Here is a 23280-nt window from a genome sequence, read left to right as displayed (position 1 = left end):
ACATTGGATATCCCTTTGGGGCTGGTTAGGGGCCGTTATTTAATGATTACACAATGTACAGTAAATTACACAATGTACATGGGGCAGCGTTTTCACATTTCAATAACTCAACATTTCAAAGACTTAAAATCCTCAAACCAACTATTGTAGAAATTGTAGAAATTCATATCCAAATACTGACAGTATTTAAAGAGAAAACTAAAAGGTGTGCAACATGAAAATATTATCCTATTTACATTGTGTAATATATTGACGGTCCCTACCTAGCCCCACAGGTAAGCTATTCATATAAATTTTTCCACAGCCGCACACTGGCCGGCTGAAGCTAATTGGCGAAAGAAGTTGGCTAGCTATCCTAGGTTACTTCCAGACACAAGACCTCATTAGACTGTTTCAAGTTATCTAGAAGAGTGAGTGACTGTAGATGTGTACTGTTTTGGCAGACAATCTACAAACGCTTCCCACGTGCGAAAACACACACAAGAAACACCCACATCAAAGCACGCCTCCAAGACCCAAATCTCATTCTCAGTCGCATTTCCTAATGAGGATTGAAACCGAAGCTAAATCAGTCAGTTCAGCCCTCTTTTAAGTCTAGCCTCATGTTTTTTCAAGTTTATGATTTTTTTTTTGGTGCTGTCTGGACGTCTTTTTTTATAAAATATTTTGTTGTGGTGTGGACCGGCCTTGATTTCAACGTCCACTGTCCAGTTTAGACCTGAACAAATCTAAACCAATCATAGATGTCTATAATTGATTCAGATTTGTTCCAGACCAAATCTGAACCAATCAAGTTTGGACATCACAGTACAACACAGTACAGCAGAGTACAGTACATTACAGTACTTTAAAGAAAAGTTGGATATAGTACACTAGAGTACACTAGAGAACAGTACAGTAAGAAAAGTCAAGTTTAGTTCAGTACACTAGAGTACAGTAGAGTATAGTACAGTATAATATACCCTACTATGCTCTAACGTACTCTAATGAACTAAACTGTACCATACTGTACCTTACTGAACTGTGCTGTACTTGTGAAACATAGCCTAGACGTCTATGATTCTTTCAGATTTGGTCTGGTCCAGATCGACCAAATTTGTACTGGTTTGGAGGCGGAGCTCAATAGAATAATGCCCAGCATGCTTTGTAAGTGTTGTTTATAAAAAAATAAAATTTTATTATACAGTCAGTGCATTCAAATAAGGTAGATAAACAACCACATATCACAGCCATAGCAATAAAAAAATATTTATGTAACGGGTGGCAGGTATCCTAGCAGTTAGAACATTGGGCCAGTAACTGAAAGGTTGCTGGGTCGAATCCCCGAGCTGACAAAGTAAAACATCTATTTTTCTGGCACTGAACAAGGCAGTTAACCCACTGCTCCCCAGCAGGCCATTATTGTAAATAAGAATTTGTTCTTAAATAACTTGCTTAGTAAAATAAAGGTTCCTAAAAAAAAACTGTTACTGAGAATATTATTGTAGTGGCTTCATTCTATAGCTAGAGGACTCCTGAGCAGGGCTGTGGTGGTCATGAAATTTTGTCAGCCGGTGATTGTCACGCAAAAACAACTGCCGGTCTCATGGTAATTGACCATTAATGAACATTTAACATATCCTGGCTTCCACGCATCGCCTACAAGCCACTGATGCAGATATTTGGAACATCTACATTTTAAAAAGTCTAATAAATCAATTTAATATAGCCTACACCATCACAATAATTCCATTAATTATTTTAGACAGGTCTAAAGAAAAATGTTATGAACAAAATGTAATCTATTTCAGAAGAAAATAATAGCATACAGTTGTCCTTATGTTAGGCCCTGATTTGGCTATGCCATATGGCTGTGGGCTACACTAGTTCAATTTTGCAGACAAGATTTACTTAGAATTCCGTGACATTATATTATAGTATGAAAAGTAAAATTGAACATAGCTGAATAAAATAGAAAGGATATTTTCTCCACAAGATTTCTGAGGGAGTGAGCACATGCAGCTATTCTGTATTGAGCGGTGAACAAAGACACAGGTTCTCCGACAGTTTATGCTTAATTTAAAGTTATTTATGCAACTTTAGTTGTGATACAAAAGTTGGGCTATACAGTGCATTCGGAAAGTATTCAGACCCCTTGATTTTTTCCACATTTTGTTACGTTACAGCCTTATTCTAAAATGGATTTAATGTTTTTTCCCCCCTCATCAATCTACATACAATTCCCAACAATGAAATTGACAGCAGACATTTTTAGAAACCTGTCCATCTCTTCATTTGAATTCCATGCTGTCACTGCCACTTGTTCACTCAAGCTTAACATTATTGTCATCTATCACCCACCAGGTGGCCTTGGACAGTTGAGCTTGACACCTTGATAAGATCATTTCCTGGCGATGGCTCACCACTCTTCATACTTGGCGGCTTCAACCTCACACCGTCTGCCTTCGACTAATTTCTTTCCAACTCTCTCTTTCCCCTAGTTGCCTCTTTTGACCTCCTCCTTTCCCAGTCCCCTCCAACTCACAAGGCAGGCCATACACTTGATCTCATCGTTACTAGATGCTGCTCGCCCACTAATCTCACTACCACCACCTCCAGGTCTCTGATCATTACTTTGTTTCCTTTTCTGTCTTTCTTTCCTCCAACCCTAACCACTCAGCCCCCTACCCAGATCAAATCAAATGTTATGGTCACATACACATGGTTACCAGATGGTCATGTGCCGTCGCAATCTTCTCTCTCTCTCTCCCACTACTCTCTCCTCTTCTATCCTATCATCTCTCCCTTCTGCTAAATCCTTCTCCTGTCTCCTGATTCTGCCTCTTCGACCCTACTGTCCTCCCTTTCCACATCCAATGACTCGCACTGTCCCCTTTCCTCCCAGCAGGCTCGGCCCTTTCCTCCTTCTCCGTGGTTGAGTGACTCATTGTGAGCTTACAGAACTGGGCTGCAGGCAGCTGAGCGAAAATAGAGGAAGACCTATTATTCTTTCACTCCCTCTCACTTTGCATCCGCTGCTAAAGCCACTTTCTACCACTCTAAATTCCAAGCTTCTGCCTCTAACCCTAGGAAACCCCTTTCCACCATCTCCCCCCTCCTTAATCATCCTCCCTCTCCCCTCCCCCATACCTCTCTGCAGACAACTTTGTCAACCACTTTGAAAAGAAGGTGGTAATCTACGCCTTGACCTCTTTCTCCCCTCTCTCTCCAGATGAAATCCTGTGACTAGTGAGGTCTGGTTGCCCAACAACCTGCCCGCTCAACACCATCCCATCCTCCAGACCATTTCTGGAGACCTCCAATTCTGGAGACCTCCCATCAAATCATCCCTGACCACTGGCTGCGTCCCCTCTGACTTCAAAATGGCCCGAGTCGCTCCCCTCAAGAAACCAACACTCAACTCATCTGACGTCAAAAACTATAGACCTGTATACCTTCTTTATTTTCTTTCCAAAACACTTGAGCGTGCTGTCTCTGATCAACTTACTTGTTATCTCACTCAGAACGATCTTCTTGACCCTAACCAGTCAGGCTTCAAGACAGGTCACTCAACCAAGATTGCTCTTGTATGTGTCATGGAGGCTCTCGGCACTTCCAAAGTTGACACTCTCTCTCCTCTGTTCTCATCCTCCGAGATCTATTTGCCGCCTTCGATACAGTGAACCATCATATCCTTCTCTCCACCCTCCAGGGCTGGGCGTCTCAGTCTCTGCACACTCTTGGATTGCATCCTACCTGGCAGGTTCTAGGCCTTCTCCTCTTCTCTCTATACACCAAATCACTCGGCTCCGAGACCATATAGATGGTCTCCCCTACCTCCTTTATTGCTATGCAGATGACACTCAACTACTTTTCTCCTTCCACCCTTCTGACACCCAGGTGGCGACAAGCATCTCTGCGTGCCTGGCAGATATCTCAACTTGGATGTTGGCCCACCATCTCAAGCTCAACAAGACTGAGCTCCTCTCCCTCCCGGGGAAAGCATGCACACTTAAAGACCGCTCCATCATGGTTGACAACACCACAGTGTCGCCTTCCCAGAGTGAGAACCTTGACGTGACCCTGGACAACCCTAGAAAGCTGCAGCCCGCCTGGTTTTCAACCTTCCCAAGTTCTCTCATATCACACCACTCCTCCGCATACTCCACTGGCTCCACTTGCTCCACGAAGCCCGCATCCACTACAAGATCATGGTGCTTACCTACAGAACAGCAAGAGGACTTGCCCCTCCCTACCTTCAAGCTATGCTCAAACTGTACACCCCAACCCGAGCACTCCATTCTGCCACCTCAGGTCTCTTGGCCCTCCCACCCCCTATGGGAGGGCAGCTCCTACTCAGCCCAGTCCAAACTCTTTTCTGTCCTGGCACCCCAATGGTGGAACCAGCTTCCTCCTGAAGTTAGGACAGCAGAGTCCCTGCACCATATTCCCGAATACGTTTGAAACCCTACCTCTTCAAACAGTATTTTAAATCATATTTGGGGGGGGGGCTTGCCTGTTTTGCATGTTATTTTGGCATTAATACGTGTCACATATCAATTTGCATTTGGTACCTTGGGTTGAGTGTTAGCACCAACTCACAAAACCCCTGTTTAACAAGTCAAATCACATCAAAAAAACGTAATGGTCATACGCACATATATAGCAGATGTTATTGCGGGTGTAGCAAAATGCTTGTGTTCCTAGGTCCAACAGTGCTGTCTGTCACACCACCGCCTGCCATACCATTCTGCCTGCCCTGACCTCGAGCCTGCATTTCGGTCTCGTCCTGTGTCGTTATAGTACGAACTGGCCCTGAATGACTCAGCAGACTCGGACCAGCTCCGCAACACTGTCTCCCTGCATGGAGCCACATTTGGAAGACATGAAAAGCTACTCCAGAACCTTATGGAAGGACTCCATACTTTGGCAGAATGCCATGACCAGGGTTTGAAATCATTACTGGAACAATTTCGTAGACTATCTATCAGGCAGCATGCCACAACGGAGACCACCCGGATGCTCAGTAATCCCCATACCAGTGGTGATTTTGTCCAGCCTACCCTGGCTTCCCTGGAACCTGCCAGGCGTTTCTTTCCCAGTGCTCCCTCATCTTTGAGCTGCAGCCCTCTTTGTTTCCTTTTGGATCGTTCAAAGATAGCGTATCTCATAACACTGATGTCTGGAAGGGCGCTCACCTGTGCTACGGCGGTTTGGGAGCAACAATCCGCTATTTCCGCTATTAGCAAGATGTCGGTTTCCGTGACGTGGATGGTTTTCCCCTTGCAATCCGTGATTGTCTGTAGACCCTGCCACATACATCTCGTGTCTGAGCTGTTGAATTGAGACTCCACTTTGTCGCTGTTCTGACATTTTGCCTGTTTGATTGCCTTACGGAGGGAATAACTACACTGTTTGTATTCAACCATATTCCCAGTCACCTTGCCATGGTTACATGCTCTGGTTCGCGCTTTCAGTTTAGTGCAAATGCTGCCATCTATCCACGGTTGATGGTTTGGGTAGGTTTTAATAGTCACAGTGGGAACAACATCCCCTATACACTTCCTGATGAACTCAGTCACTGTGTCCATGTATACATCAATGTTATTATCTGAGGCTACCTGGAACATATCCCAGTCCGCGTGATCAAAACAATCTTGAAGCATGGATTCCGATTGGTCAGACCAGTGTTGAATAGACCTTAGCACGGGTACTTTCTGTTTGAGTTTCTGTCTATAGGAATGGAGGAGCAAATTGGAGTTGTGATCTGATTTGCCGAAGGGAGGGTGGGAGTGGGCCTTGTAAGCATCCCGGAAGAGAGAATAGCAGTGGTCGAGTGTTTTCCCAGTGTGAGTACTACAGTCAATGTGTTAGTAGAACTTTGGTAGTGTTTACCTCAAATCCCCAGCTACAATAAATGCGGCCTCAGGATATGTGGTTTCCAGTTTGCATGAAGCCCAGTGTAGTTGCTTGAGGGTCGTCGTGGTATCGGCTTGAGGGGGAATATACACGGTTGTGACTATAACCGAAGAGAATTCTCATGGGAGGTGAAATTGTCTGCATTTGTTTGTGAGGTATTCTAAGTCGGGTGAACAAAATTACTTGAGTTTCTGCACATTAGTGCAATCACACCATGAGTGATTAATCATGAAACATACACCACCACCACTCTTCTTCTCAGAGAGCTCTTTATTCCTGTCTGCGCGTTGTATGGAGAACCCAGCTGGCTGTATGGACGGGGACAGTATATCTGGAGAGAGCCATGATTCCGTGATACAGAGAATGTGAGTCCCTGATGTCTCTCTGGAAGGAGATCCTCACCCTGAGCTCATCTACTTCATTGTCCAGAGACTGAACATTAGCGAGAAATATACTCGGAAGCGGTGCATGGTGTGCCCACCTCCTGAGTCGGACTAGAAGTCCACTCTGAATATCTTTTCTCCGCGGGCAGCGTCTTGGAGCAGCCTCTGGGATAAGTTCAATTGCTCTGGGGGGTGAGAACAAAGGAAAGACCAATTCGGGAAAGTCGTATTCCTGTTTGTAGTGCTGGTGAGTTACTGCCGCTCTGATATCCAAAAGTTATTTCCAACTGTGTGTAATAACACAAAAAACATTCTGGGTTAATAGTATAAGAAATAAAACACAAAAAAAAACGAAATGATGCAAAGTTGCTTAGTAGCTTGAAGCAGAGCTGCCATGTATGTCTGCGCCATTTTGCTAGATGTGAGTGAGGATACATTATCTGCGGTGGCAGGTGTGGTGAAGTCCTCTGAACCTCAGCCTGATGGTAATGCAAAGGATAATTCTGGCCCATTGGAAGTGACACTTTTGGAGAAAGTGGATCCCTGCCTTTTGGCTGACCCATATGTAGGCTCAGGCTGTGTAGAAAATAAATTGAGTACTGTTAAATTAGTGGAGTTAGCTCGAAGTGGACTTCTGATTATTTTCTGTGTTTCTTCCTGGGTGGCGTTAAAGGCTGAGGTGGAACAACTGAAATTGAAGTTTCCCTGTATCTGACTCCCGTCGTTTGGCGAGTGTGGTGAAACTGAGAAGACACTGTCTGTCCTTTTGAGGTTTTAAGCTGAGTCTTTACCTGACAAAGTCAGTTCTCCCGTGAGAGCTTTGTGCCAAACCCTCTAAGGTGTTTTAGATGCCAGGCATATGGTCATGTTGCAGCAGTGGTGTAAAACAGGTGTCGTATGCTGAGGCAGTATAGAGAGCAAAGTATGATGGGTGAAGGTTGAGCAGTAGGCCTAGGCCAATACAGAGTGATACGAATTTGTGCTTCATTAATGTTGGCTTCTTAGCATTCATCGCCATGGTTATCAACTGTACTGCAGAAATGGAATATAAATCACAGAGAATAGATGCTTGGGTGTACAAGGTTTACCTGCAGAAGAGTTAAGGTGTGTTGAACGAAATAATCAGTTAGGGTCAAATAGTGGAATGGGGTGGTGATTCTTTTTATTTTTTTTTATTAAATAGTATTAAATAGGTGTAGGGTTAGTTCGTGGTGAATTGTTTTCCTTTCCTTTTGTATCACAAAATGTAACACTCCTGCACAGTAGGTGTCCGGCATGCACAAAAATGTGGGAACACCATGATACCAAAGAAGGTTTGAACAACGTCACTGCCAATTTTACCAGGGGAGTGCAGTCAAAAAAAGAAAAAAGGGGGATACATAGTTGTACAACTGAATGCATTCAACTGAAATGTGTCTTCCGCATTTAACCCAACACCTCTGAATCAGAGAGGTGCGGGGGGGATACCTTAAATCGACATCCACGTCATCAGCGCCTGGGGAACAATGGGTTAACTGCTTTGCTCAGGGGCAGAACGACTGATTTTTACCTGGTCAGCTCGGGGATTCGATACAGAAACCTTTCGGTTACTAGCCCAACGCTCCTACCCGCACTACGAGGTCAAAATAAAACAAAAAATGTGAAAATGAAGGTAATGCCCTTTAAGTGAAAAAAACATGCCTGTAATTTCAGCCTGTTCAGGTGGGATGGAGTTTAAGCCCATAGCATGACATCGCAATTTAATCTGATTATTCTGACCGATGACCAGTCATCTTTTATTTGCATATGTCTCCTACTTTGAAGGGGTAGGCGGGGTAGGCTATAGAGCAGGGATCTCCGACACCGTTCCTGCAGAGCTACCCTCCTGTGGATTCACATCAACACTAATCTATGACACCTGATTTTAATAATCAGCTGGTCGAAAAACTGAATGAGTTACAACTGGGGTTGGAGTGAAAACCTACAGGAGGTTAGCTCTCCAAGAATAGGGTTGGAGACCCCTGCTCTGGAGTCTAGACGATCCAATCTGCCAATGTGGGCTTTGTATGTAAATATATTTAAATTGGTAACACGCCAACATAATCACTGAGCATTTCAATGCCAAAAGGAGACTCAGCTAAATAAAAGAAACAAAATAAACATGGAGTTAATTTCATGAAATAAAACAGTGATTTATTAGACAGTGATGATTAAAAAAAAGTGATAAAAAGGAGCATGGGGGGCCTTAAAGCTTTTGAAAAAGCCAACAAGACTTATTTTAAGTCTTTTCAACTCAAAATCAAAGAGCAAAAGACTGGTGTACGTAAATACAGGGACAGTCAGAACTTCATAAAACATGATATAACAATCTCAGAGGCACTTGAAAGTACAAGAGGACACTAAACAACAATAAAAACATACATTGAAAATAAAAATAATAAAGCATTAAGGCATCAAACCCTGAAAGCACAAAAGCTATAGATTATAATTTTTTTTAAATAAAGCTTTGTTTTTGAACTTGTATCACCAAATCTTTCTGATATAAAACTGAAACGTTCTCAGTAAATTTAAACTTCTGGCATGGCCTAAGCTGGCTGGAGTGGAGGATTCTGAGTGTCACTGAGCAGCAGTCCGGAAGGCTGTAATTGGTCAATGGAGGCATTTTTCACCTCGTCTACCTGACTGCCCTTCACTACTACTCCCATTCAGGGCAGGGGTCACATTGAGTAGCCCTACCGGCCAAATAACTCCTCTTGCAGTACACCCCCCTCAGGACGCCTGCCAATCTGTCTGTACACCAGAAACTCATCATCTACACAGAAACAAGTGTGTTAGTTATCTTTATAGTAAAGTGGTATGAGAACTCTGTACTGTGTAAAAAGTACATTTTAATAAGCGAAATCCCTGAATCATGCTTGTAACTAGAGGAGGGCATGGCAGGGCTTTTTAAAATTCATCCCCACACCATCCTTCAAATTCAACACAATAATATGGACGTTGCGAGAATACACACTCCACTGTAAAGGCTTCAGTAAACATTGGATTTTGCATAGTCATCTAGGTGAGAGAACATCGCAACTCAATGCAATGTTATTCCTGACTGGCTTCAATACATTCATCATTGCACCTATTCATGTATTCCAGGAATTAAAGCATTCAAAGAAAATAGGAAATGGAATGCAATCATAACAGCATATCTGAAAAAGAAAAACAATGACATTGATGTATAGTAATAGCATTATAACGACACAGCATTTTTTTGGTTCGTTAATGTGATCAAGAGTACGATCAACATAGTCATCAGCCTGTAAAAATATCTATCTATATATATTACGATCTATGTCAGTGAAGTGACGGCAGCTCTATTTCTGCCAGAGTAACAAAGGCTCCCTAGTGGCGCAGCGGCCTAACGCACTTCATCTCAGTGCTAGAGATGTCACTACAGACCCTGGTTTGATTCCAGACTGTATCAAAACTGGCACATGATTTGGAGTCCCATAGGGTGGTGTACAATTGGCCTAGCATTGTCCGGGATAGGGTTTGGCCGGGGTAGGCCGTCATTGTAAATAAGAATTTGTTCTTAACGGACTTGCCTAAATGAATTAAAATGAAAAAGGCAAAACAAATTCAACAACAGTAACATTCCCACTGTTTGCACAAGAACCAAACATGGAGAAATAAATGTGGTGTTAAATCATGGACCATAAACCATCTCAGAACATTGCTATTGTCCTAAAGCATGACAATGGATTATATCTTAGATGAGATTGTAACAGAAAGTTCATTTTTGGTCCACAGTCTGACAATATTTGCTCAAAATGTTACACTGTGTAGCTGTACTGTAAACATGACATTCAACTTTCAAATCAAAGAATCTGTAGTCTTGCAAAAAGTGTCTCGAAAAAGGCACAGCATCTTGGATACATTTACACATGTTCCTGTATGGCACAATAACAATATTGGTTGTGTTTTATGTAGTTTGAGATAGATACTGTATATGTACACTGAATAAGACAAAACATTAGGAACAGCTCCCTAATATTGAGTTGTACTTCTATTTTTCCCTCAGAATACGCTACAAGGTGTCGAAAGCATTCGACAGGGATGCTGGCCCATGTTGACTCCAATGCTTCTCACAGTTGTGTCAAGTTGGCTGGATGCCCTTTGGGTGGTGGACCATTCTTGATACACACAGAAACTGTTGAGTGAAAAACCCAACAGCGTCGCAGTTCTAGACACATACCATGTTCATACCATGTTCATGTTCAAAGGCACTCAAACCTTTTGTCTTGCCCATTCACCCTCTGAATGGCACACACACATTCCATAGCTGTGTTCGAATACCCATACTAACATACTGTATACTACATACTTAATGAGTGTATATACTACATACTATTACTTCATTTTAGTATACTGTAAACCAACAGTATCCTTCCAGCTGAGCATACTAGAGATTTGCCTGTCTACTGGAAGTTGATGCTGTTGCTATGCAACGTCTTGGTAGTATAACAAATGACTAGCTAGACATTTTACGATTTCGTTGTGTTCGTAAATTCAATCTGGAGTGCCAGAATGCGCTCTGGGCGTTCATAAATCCAGAGCGTTGTCAGATTGTCCTTTCGCAAATTCAGAGCGTTTCGCTCTCGGGGCGCACCCTGGACACTCTAGCCGAGGAGTAGGGTTGATCCGAGCGTTCAACAGCAGTCAAGCACCCAAGCTAACTGGCTAACGTTGTCTAGCTACATCCTCATTCAAATGAGAGCACACCTCACTGATCATTTTACTCACCCTAGCAGAGCTGGTTAGGCTGTTTTCATGTCATTCAGAGCATTGGTGTGAAGCCACACCCATTTTCTGAACAATTGCATTATGGGCCCTAAATGCACAGAAATAGTGTACATTGCATGTATACTACGTATTTTGCCGAATTTAGTACAACATTCAGGAACTTTTGGCATACTAACTATATCCATACTATGACCAATAAACATACTATATACTCAATTCACGTCACAAATAGTATGGTTAGTGCGGTTAGTATGAGTATTCGAACACAGCTCATGTATCAATTGTCTCAAAAGGCTTAAAAATCCTTCTTTAACACTGATTGAAGGTAACATCAATAAGGGATCATAGCTTCACCTGGACAGTCTGTCATGTAAAGAGCGGGTGTTCCTAATGTTTTGTACACTCAGTGTATATGTTGTGTATTAAGTAGGGTTGCAAAATCCCGAACTTTAAATAAATTCCCTGGTTTCCCCAGAAATCCTGGTTGGAGGATTCAGGATTTCCTGCCTGTTCCCTTCTGATTCCGGGAGTCCTCAAACTGGGATTTCAGGAAAACCAGGGACTTCCCAGAATGGTGCAACCCTACATTAGTATTAAAATCTATTTTTGTAGCTATACAATCTTTAAAGCTGTTAACAGGACGTGTCACATTCTCCATTTTGAGATGAGAGGCTCTGTGAGTAGTGGACGGCATTGCTAATGGTGAAAAACATGTTTTCCTTCTCTTCCTTAGGGTAGTAGCCAACTCTGTCCAGTGACTCCAGTACTGAGGTATTACACTGGGCCAGGAACACCTGGTGCCCCAACTCCTTATAATCCTTACAGACATCCTTCAATGCATTCACCCCTGCTGTGTCCAGAAACAGCACGGGGCTGCAGCGGTACAGGGCCGTCTTGAACAGGCTCTGGTTGGCGTAGTAGATGGGCACCTCGTAGCGGAAGATGGTCACCCCAGGCTGGGTCTGCAGGCCCTTGAAGGATGCCAGGTCCATGTAAAGCTCCCATTGGCCGGCCTAGCCCAGCTCTAAGGCCTGGGCTCTCTAAGTGCCCCCCAACACACAGAAGGCTGAGACCAGCAGGCCTAGCTCTGTGTTTACTTTTTACAGTAGTGTTCCCCAGGCCCAGTCTAGTGTTGTTACCGCAACTCTCTGTGAGGTACCCTTCCAGGGCCAGCTCCCTGTCCACCACCTGGCCCACCAGCAGGCACAGCACCCGAAGATGGCCACAGAGATGTGGCGTGAGGTGCCAAGCAGGATATAGATGATGCTGGAGTAGGAGGTGTAGAGGCCGTAGATAGAGTCTTGGCCCGCCAGCAGAGAGTAGGCGATGGACTGGGGCACCAGCAGGATGCCCACTATCAACCCAAACATGACGTCAACCAGGATCCAGTCTCTGAGTTGGTAGCCAATTAGGATGGGGATGAACCCCAGAACCTGGGCCTTGGCTCGCTCTGAGTTGCATGTGCACGGCTTTTTTAGTTGGTGTGAAACAGCTGCCTTCCAGTTTTCCTGCTTCTCTTCAGCACTAAAGGGACGTGTGGTCCACTCTTCGCTCCCTCATCTGCTGAGGCACAGCAGTCTTCTTCAGCCATCATATCAGGCCCACCTTGTCCCCTTTTGATAGAAAAAGTCAGTTAAAGTCAAGACCCAGCTAGCACATTTGATGCCTTAGAAGTTGTGGGAACACACATTTTTGGTTTCCTATTGGTTCTGAGAACGAAGCCATGCATTTCCTGACCTGTAAAACTAAACGTTTTTAAAGTGAACAATTCACCTTTATTTTGGGGGGTTTGAGGGAGATACTGAGAACGTTTTACTGTGGTTCCCTGAAAGTTTTCCTGGGAGGTTTTATTAGCGTAAATGAGAACATACATTATAGGTTTCTTGGAGGTTTTCACTGAACGTGGCAATAAGACTGCTACCTTATTTTCTCTTGTGAACTCCAAAACACAGATAGGACATTTGCTTAGGAATTAATCATGCAAACACATTTATTTCCTTATTGTGGCATGGCGTCAGTGAGTTGAACCTATGATCTTTTGAACCTATAATCTTTTTATATTTTCGTAAAAACTACTCCACAGATATGGCTCTTTTGCAACTTGGGGATAAGATGTTTACAGCCCTTGACAATAATGAATACGCTCTTGGCATCGTTTTGGATTTATCCAGTGTTTGACATGATTGATCATGAAATATTACTTTCTAAATTGCATTATTACGGTTTTCATGATCATACATGTAATTGGTTATGTTTATGATAGAGAACAATGTGTTTATGCAAATAGCTGTGCATCTACCAAGGCCAAGCTTGTCACGTTCTGACCTTTATTTCCGTTGTTTTGTATTTATTTAGTATGGTCAGGGCGTGAGTTGGGTGGGCAGTCTATGTTTGTTTTTCTATGTTTTGGGGCATTTCTATGTTTTCGGCCTAGTATGGTTCTCAATCAGAGGCAGGTGTCATTAGTTGTCTCTGATTGAGAATCATACTTAGGTAGCCTGGGTTGCACTGTTTGTTTGTGGGTGATTGTCTATGTTGATGGCTTGTTTCAGCACAGGTCTCATTTTGTAGCTTCACGGTCGAATTTGGTTTATTGTTTTGGTTACTCGTTTGTATAGTGTTCAGTCTTTCTTGATTAAAGATTTGCCATGGACACTTACCACGCCGCGTATTGGTCCTCAGATCCATCTCGTCTCTCCTCTTCAGATGAAGAGGAGGACGGCCGTGACAGAATCACCCACCAACCAAGGACCAAGCGGCGTGGTAGAAAACAGCGACGACAGCAGCAGCAGCAGCAGCAGCAACAACAGCGGCTGGTATCACAGGACTCCTGGACATGGGAGGAGATACTGAACGGAGAGGGACCCTGGGCACAGGCTGGGGAATATCGCCGCCCCAAAGCAGAGCTGGAGGCAGCGAAAGCTGAGCGGCGGCGATATGAGGAGGCAGCACGGCAGTGCGACAGGTACGAGAGACAGCCCCAAATAAATTTGGGGGGGGGGCACACGAGGGGTGGAGCTAAGCCAGGTAGCAGACCTGCGCTCACTCCTCGTGCTTATTATAAGCAGCGAGATACTGGGCAGGCACCGTGTTATGCGGTTAAGCGCACGGTGTCGCCAGTACGTGCCCATAGCCCGGTGCGCTATGGGACAGCCCCCCAAGAGTGTCATGCGAGTGCGGGCATCGAGCCAGGGCGTATGGTGCCTGCTCAGCGGGTCTGGTCGCCGGTACGCAGTTTTGGCCCAGGGTATCCTGCGCCGGCTCTGCGTGCTGTGTCTCCGGGGCGCTGGGAGGGTGCAGTGCGTCCTCTGCCCGCGCTCCGCTCGTGCCGGGCGAATGTGGGAATGGAGCCGAAGGGAGAGGTGCGTGTAGTAAGCACTAGATCTCCCGTGCTTACCCACAGCCCGGTTCAACCTGTGCCTGCACTCTGGACGGTCCGGGCTAGAGTGGTTATCCAGCCTGGGGAAGTGGTGCCAAGGTTGCGCACAGGAGCTCCAGTGCTCCCCCACAGCCCGGTCTTTCAGGTGCCTCCTCTTAACCCCAAGCCTCCTGAAGGTCTTCCCAGCCTGGTGGTTCCTGTGGCAGCCCCACGCACCAGGCTGTCTCTCTGTCTCCTCCCTGCAGGTGGTCCTGCCTGTCCGGCGCCTCTGCCGGAGTCTCCCGCCTGTCCGGCGCCTCTGCCGGAGTCTCCCGCCTGTCCGGCGCCTCTGCCGGAGCCTCCCGCCTGTCCGGCGCCTCTGCCGGAGCCTCCCGCCTGTCCGGCGCCGGAGCCTCCCGCCTGTCCGGCGCCGGAGCCTCCCGCCTGTCCGGCACCTCTGCCGGAGCCTCCCGCCTGTCCGGCGCCTCTGCCGGAGCCCCCCGCCTGCCCGGCGCCGCTGCCGGAGCCCCCCGCCTGCCCGGCGCCGCTGCCGGAGCCCCCCGCCTGCCCGGCGCCGCTGCCGGAGCCCCCCGCCTGTCCGGCGCCGCTGCCGGAGCCCCTCTGCCCAGAGCAGCTGCCCCTCTGTCCCGAGCAGCTGCCCCTCTGTCCCGAGCAGCTGCCTCTCTGTCCCGAGCAGCTGTCTCTCTGTCCCGAGCAGCTGTCTCTCTGTCCCGAGCAGCTGTCTCTCTGTCCCGAGCAGCTGCTCCTCTGTCCCGAGCAGCTGTCTCTCTGTCCCGAGCAGGTGTCTCTCTGTCCCGAGCAGCTGTCCCTCTGTCCCGAGCTGTCCCTCTGTCCAGTGGGGTCATTGAGAGGGGTGGTCATGCTGAGAAAGCTACGGAGGCGGACAATAAGGCGGACTAAGACAATGATGAGGTGGGGTCCGCGTCCCGCGCCAGAGCCACCACCGCGGACAGACGCCCACCCAGACCCTCCCCTATAGGTCAAGGTTTTGCGGCCGGAGTCCGCACCTTTGGGGGGGGGTACTGTCACGTTCTGACCTTTATTTCCGTTGTTTTGTATTTATTTAGTATGGTCAGGGCGTGAGTTGGGTGGGCAGTCTGTTTGTTTTTCTATGTTTTGGGGCATTTCTATGTTTTCGGCCTAGTATGGTTCTCAATCAGAGGCAGGTGTCATTAGTTGTCTCTGATTGAGAATCATACTTAGGTAGCCTGGGTTGCACTGTTTGTTTGTGGGTGATTGTCTATGTTGATGGCTTGTTTCAGCACAGGTCTCATTTTGTAGCTTCACGGTCGAATTTGGTTTATTGTTTTGGTTACTCGTTTGTATAGTGTTCAGTCTTTCTTGATTAAAGATTTGCCATGGACACTTACCACGCCGCGTATTGGTCCTCAGATCCATCTCGTCTCTCCTCTTCAGATGAAGAGGAGGACGGCCGTGACAAAGCTATCCTGTGGTGTGTCACAGGGTTGGATAATCTGACCTTTGTTATTCCTAATCTAGATCAATGACCTTGCCACTGCGTCTTCTACCATACTTCACATGCTCTTTGCTGATAATACCAATTTTATCACACAATCATTTTGATTCGGTAATTTCTGAATGGTCCAGATCATTTGTTTATCTTTAAAATGTTTTTTTTTTTTTATCCAACTTTACTGTATTCACTACTAAGAAATATCTCTCTCTCTCAATTGGTGGGAATGAAATGGAACAAGTCACATCCACTAGATTCCTGAGTTCTAATTGATAAACTTATTCTGGAAAAATGATTTACAATTTGTCTGTAGCAAAGTGATGAAAATCGTTTGTATTAGGGTTGCACATTTGGGGGAATATTCAGAGGTGGAAACTTTCCGTGGGACTATATGTAAATGAATACTTACACCATTTAAATGTAGATTTTTTTTCATCAAACAACAAAATAACATATTGAATGATCCCCAGTGATCTATCGCATCTCCCAAAAACGTTTTCAACATACAATTGAAGTCAGATAACATACACTTTAGGTTGGAGTCATTAAAACTTGTTTTTCAACCACTCCACAAATTACTTGTTAACAAACTACAGTTTTGGCAAGACTGTTAGGAGAATGCCAACAGTGTGCAAAGGTGTCATCAAGGCAAAGGGTGGCTACCTTGAAGAATCTCAAATATATTTGGATTTATTTAACACTTCTTTGGTTACTACATGATTCCATATGTTTTATTTCATAGTTTTGATGTCATCACTATTCTACAAATGTAGAAAATAGTAAAAATAAAGAAAACCCCCTTGAATGAATGTAGGCGTGTCCAAACTTTTGACTGGCACTGTATGTTCAAATGTCTCTCCCGTGAAGTAGTGCCGTGCGACATCTGCCTAGCTCCTTGAAACTAGGGTCACGTATACTTCATATGGGGGAGGGATGCTTCTCTGCATCTCTGCTAAAAAATATGGGTAAAAGATTTAAATGTATGGGAGTCTTACTCAGTACATTTAGTTATTGCTTTCTTTTCTGAAGTCTTACCAACCTTGCCACCTAAGATAGAGTAGCTAGCTTGTATAACTAACTTGATTGATAGAATGAAATGGCTTCTTGGTAGCTAGTGATTGAGGTTGGGAGATTGGAAACCTATCGGCTAGCTAAAGCAAACTTCATAAAATTGCTATGTGGCTAGTAGTATTACAGAGAAACATTAAAAAAAAGAGTTATTTTAATTTTAAACAGGACAAATCTGACCCCTATGGGCATGAATCCGCAAGTCCTGCACCAGCATTGCATGTTCTCTCCCAGCTTCATGGTTTGAATGAGGTGCGTAATTCCAGTCCATATAATACAACGTTATTCAGTCCAGTTACGTTATACAGTCCAGTTAAGTTATACAGTCCAAAATCAAAATGATTAGCCTACTGGAGCTTGTTTCATTTATTTAACCAAGAGAGCATATATAGCTACATCTTTGGCATTTTTATACATTTCTGTTTTGATATGTCTGGTAGCCATATCATAGGCGGTAGCCATATCATAGGCTATGTATTGGATAAAGGAACAATCACTTGGCCTTTTTTTGGTCTTGGGCTCATAAAATGTATTTAATGTAGGGCTCATCAGGTTTAGGTAGAATTGTCGTGTCGATCAAAGCTCCAATCAAATCCAAACATTTTAGTGCGGTTACCCGGGAGAAAAGTTATTTATTCACCGGATGGAACATTTGTAAAATATCGGGAAAATATTAAACCCTAACAGGGTTTTAGAGCACTGGTCTCTATGGCTATGTTAAAACCTGTCTACGATACTGGTTCCCAATTGGGAATCAACCCTCCCACGTGCAGCTGGAACGGTGGCGCATGGAACGCAAAAATATTCTTAAAAATATTTAACCTCCACACATTAACAAGTCCAATAGCTCAAATGAAAGATAAACATCTTGTTCATTTAGCCAGCAAGTCAGATTTCTAAAATGTTTTACGGCGAAAACATAGCACATATATATGTAAAACCACCACCAGACACAGCTCATTTCAATAGCCAAAACATGCAATCAACAAACGCAGGATTAAAAAATAAATCGCTCACTAACCTTTTGAAAATCTTCATCAGATGACAGTAATATGACATATTACACAGTACATATTTTTTTTTTTCAATAATATGCCATTTATATCCATAAATGTCCATTTACAGTGAGTTCACCTTCAGAAATTACTCAAAAACGCCCGCAGGAAATCTATGTAGCGCGGCAAGATAACGTAAAATAGACATCATAAACTTTGACTAAATATACATGTTCTACATATAGTTAGAAAGATACACTGCTTCTTTATGCAACCGCTGTGTTAGATTTATTTTTAACGTTACAGAAATCGCACACTATTCCATATTGTGAGACAGCGCTCAGTTCCAAGCTACATTTCCACGTAATGTTGGAGTCAACAGAAACACAGATTTAAGCATAAATATTCCCTTACCTTCGATGGTCTTCGTTCAGAATGTTCTGGAAGGCTTCATACTTACCCAATACATCGTTTGGTTTCAAGTCTTGCGTCTTTGTATTAGCTACTGCTAATAACATCAGCTGAAATGCACCCAAAACGTCCTCTGGTCCGGATAAGTTGCGCATCAAAACTTCAAAATTACACATTATATGTCGACTAAACAGGTCAAACTAAGTGCAGAAGCAAGCTTTATGATGTTTTAGACGTGCAAAACAAACTTCAATTCAATCGCCCATCGTCTGCCCTTCTCTTCAGTGCTGGAAACAAAGGAATGACTGTGACCAATTCGCGCCCATACGCACAGCCTATTCTCTCGTGGCACGCACTAATTTCACTCCCATAGGGTCAATTCTCGCGCGATTTGAACGGTTTGAAGCTCTAATGAAAGAGGACATCTAGCGGAAGAGATAGAAAGTGTCCCCAGAATCATAGCTGGTTGGGAGGGGTGGGGGCATGACGTCAAAGTTGCTCCAACTTTCATGGCCACAGAAACTAGTTTGGAAGAATGCCTGCCCTGTGAGTTCTGCTATACTTACAGACATAATTCCAACGGTTTTAGAATCTTTAGAGTGTTTTCTATCCAATAATAATTTTTATTTGCATATATTAACAATTTTTGAAAGATTTTTTTTCCAGTTTACTAGGGGTACCCAATCTCTCCAAAGGGGGCGTATATCTGCCATATCCTCAACAGTATGAACTGGTCATGCAAGAAACTGACTAGGAGAGAGGAATACGTGGTATTGCCTAAGTAACCACACAGCTATGCAAAAAGTGCATGTCACATTGACATGCCATCTACTTGGATGTACTTTATACAGTACACTTTTATAACCCTGTAGATCAGGTATTCCCAACATTTTGTGCGCACAATGCCACCGGGGGTATACGCCAAATTAAAATGTGATTCACATTTTTTTTTAAACAACTATTATAATATTTCAAAAGTATATATAATTCTTCACATTTTCAAACAGTCCACTTATAGTTTCCAACGGGGCTGTACATTTGATTGAGGTTCTCTCTCGCCTGAGTAGCCTCGTTTCACTGCCCAAAATAAAATTAAACCATCTAGTGTTTAGCGAAATAACAACCTTGTAAAAAACAGGTAGCCTAGTCAAATAATTAGCATCCAATCACACTAACCGTTACTCGCGGGAATTCCACTAACTGCTGCTCATTCCGTTTGCTCGAAAACAGATAAATTGTTTTAAAAAAGTAAGGCCCATAGAGACACATACCAGCTCTACTGCTACAACCAGCAGTACTACACCTACACCTGTCGACGACACAAGTTGTTCTGCTTCCACAAGCACATCAGATGCTAGCATCAGTAATTCTACATTTGTTGTTAGCACAGCTAGCATGGACACTGACAGTTGTGAATCTGATGCAGCCTAAGAGCTACTGCCCCTGTACCCGGGAAACCACCGAACAACAGACAGGGACGTTGGAAATTGAGGCTATGATTAAGAAGTTGTATCTCTTCTCTGTCTGCATTAACAAGGACAACGCACAGGTCTTTCCATCACTGTATGATTTTTTGTGGGCAAATGAACTCAAGCTTACGGACAATGTTAAATGTGATATAGTGAAGCACCTGAGTGAGTTATTACGCAGGTACTTTTTACAATTACGCAGGTACTTTCCAGAAACGGATGACACAAACAACTGGATTCCTTACCCCTTTCATGCCCTGCCTCCAGTCCACTTACCGATATTTGAACAAGAGAGACTCATCAAAATTGCAACAAGCGGTTCTGTGAAAATGGAATTTAATCAGAAGCCACTGCCAGACGTCTGAATTGGGCTGCGCTCAAGAGTATCCTGCCTTGGCAAATCACACTGTTAAGACACTGATGCCCTTTACAACCATGTACCTATGTGAGAGTGGATTCACGGCCCTCACGAGCATAAAAACTAAATACAGGCACAGCCTCTGTGGAAAATGATTTAAGACTTGAAACTCTCTCCAATACAACCCAACATTGCAGAGTTATATGCATCCTTTCAAGCACATCCTTCTCATTAACCGGTGGTGAATTATTCACAATTTTCGATGAACAAAAAGTTTTATATGTAAGATGGCTAAATAAAGAGCAAAATTCTTGATTATTATTACATTATTATTTGTGCTCTGGTCCTATAAGAGATTTTGGTCACTTCCCACGAGCAGGGTAGTGACAAAAACTCACACTCATTCTTATGTTTAATAAATGCATCATATACTGTGTGTGTGTGTGTGTGTGTGTGTGTGTGTGTGTGTGTGTGCGGCAGGCTTACAATGATGGCAACAACAAAAAAACATTTGAGAGTGCGCTGACCCTGGTGATAAAGTGGTACGTGAATAAAAAGTTTGGGAACCACTGCATAACGACTTTAACCTTGTTTTAAGAACACATTCAATTAAATCTTTGTAACAAAGTTGTTAGGCTATCAATATCTATATAATAGCTTAAAATATTTGTTGATAACTTTTACAACGGTAAATACAGATTACATTATGTTATGGATGGGGACCATTGTAAACATATTGCCAACGTGTGCACCACCAGGTTACCTCCTGTACTTTGTTGACAGCAGTTTAGACTACGTGCACATTTTAATACGTTACTCACCTGATCTTCGTTTATAGGGTTATTAGTAACAAAACCATTGGATCCTGTATGTATCGTTCTGCCAGGGATTCAGCGTAGCACTCGGCTTGTACGTCATGACATATGAAGCAAAACGCAAACGCCCCCATCACGTGACACGCACATTCGAATCAGAAAAAGGGTTGCATTTTATTCTTACCTTATATCTTTCAAGGGAGAAAAACAGTCTGAAGAATCATCCTTAAGAACATCACAACATGAATGTAGTATGTCAGTGTGATTGAGAAATTATACAGTGCTGCAGACGCATTCTCTTTACTGCCCCCAAATGGCATGCAGTGTAACTTTGACATGCTAGACATCCTAAACCAGGGACCCCCAATAGGCAGACCGATTATATTTGGCCCCCCAAAATTGTCATCCCAGTGTAATCAAGGTTCGAAATTATTATATTTTTGTCAAATTCGATATCTGTTTCAGGTTGTTATGGTCAATTTGCAGTGTACAAATCATTTATAACTATGTTCCGGACCCCTGACCATCCACTCAACGAAAAAATAGGCCTGTGGCTGAATGTATTTGGGGACACCTGCCCTAAACCCAACCCATGGATGCATTGGCTTCTATTTCCAGCTCCCCCTGATAGGGTAGTCAAATCTGGGTGCAGATACATGGACAAACATAGATCAAAGGCTATACACTACAGCAGGGGTTTTCAAGCTTTTCTTGCCCAGGCAAACCAGTGAAATTCTTCCATGAAGCTGTGAGAAAATGTTGCCATTTTTAATCAAATTTCCAGCAATTCTACAAGGTTTGGTATAGAGTTGTCAGACAAGCAAATGTTCTGCAATTCTACGCATTTTTCCAGGGCTAATGCTGTGTTCCTCAGCTCAAACATAAGAAAATCAATGGGCATGTGCCATGAATACCTGTTTTTGATTCTCCCTGACTGTCTAGCTTTTATTTGATTTGATCAATACATTTTCTGCATGCTTTCAATCTGGCTTTGGTCATTTAAGTTGACACTCACTGAAAGTACTGTTTTTCCATCCCGAAAATGACCACTTCCTGTACATGCCCTGCCTATTTTTTTATACAGAAAAAAACCCCTGTAATTATGTCCAATTATTGCAATTTCCTTCATATTAAAGAGAGAGTTTTGACAATGAAGCCCTTTATCTACTTCCCCAGAGTCGGCTGAACAGGAACAGCTAGAATGCTAATTGTTCCTGTAGACTTCCAGTCATTGCACTAATACTTCCTTCATACTGGACGCAAGAACATTACAATGGTATCCACAATGGTAATCTCTTACAGCTAGTGATATTCATAAAATAATTATTTTCACATAACCCCCCCACCCCCGAAAAAAGTGTAATTCTAAAATAAAACACTACATCCGCTGACACTTGGAGGGCCACGGACTCCAGTTTGAAAACCCCTGCACTACAGTACAGGACATGCAGCCTGCAGGCTGACAGAAAATATAGGTCAGGAGTATTTGATACAAATATTGTCATATTTGTCATTGCCAAAACTCAAGGCTTAGTGTAAGGTTTTCATTAGGCAAGCATGTCAGACAGGCTGTAAACTCACACTCTGGGAAATATTTGAACTTAAGAGCTTGGTAGGTCTCACTCCATCTCATTTCAACATTTAATAATATGATTTATTAACTCAGCTGCAGGAGGGTGATACACTAAACCAGTTAAAATCATTCTACCACTGTTTATTGCTTTTAGTGCCATGATCATTTTTCTACTCAGTCTGTGAGTAAAATAGTTATTGGAAAGCACAGTAGGCTACGAATTATTTTCACGACACTTTAAGATATTTACCGTAGCACTTTCTGTACACCCAGTGTCACGCCCTGACCTTAGAGAACCTTTTTATGTCTCTATTTGGTTTGGTCAGGGTGTGATTTGGGTGGGCAAATCACACCCTGATCTGTTTGGCCGGGTATGGTTCTCAATCAGGAACAGCTGTCTATCGTTGTCTCTGATTGGGAATCATACTTAGGCAGCATTTTTCCCTTTTGTCATTGTGGGAGTTATCTTTGTGAGGGGCACTATAGCCCTTGTAAGCTTCACCGTCGTTTTTGTTATTTCTTGTTGGTGACATTTTACTAAATAAAATAAAATGTACGCTCACAACGCTGCACCTTGGTCTTCCTTGAACGACGGCCGTGAGAGAACTTCCCACCAACAAAGGACCAAGCAGTGTGGCCAGGAGGAGCATGGATCCTGGGCCCGGGAGAAGAGCGAGTGGAGGACAT

General features: G+C 43.7%; 1 pseudogene; it reads right to left on the bottom strand.

Moving 5' to 3' along the window:
- Positions 1-8431: 8431 nt before the first annotated feature.
- LOC110488580 lies at positions 8432-23280 on the bottom strand (annotated as a pseudogene).

Source organism: Oncorhynchus mykiss, chromosome 14, assembly GCF_013265735.2.
Source record: "Oncorhynchus mykiss isolate Arlee chromosome 14, USDA_OmykA_1.1, whole genome shotgun sequence".
Taxonomy (NCBI): domain Eukaryota; kingdom Metazoa; phylum Chordata; class Actinopteri; order Salmoniformes; family Salmonidae; genus Oncorhynchus; species Oncorhynchus mykiss.
The sequence above is the reverse complement of the archived record's forward strand: the minus strand, read 5'-3'. Positions and strand labels throughout refer to the sequence as shown.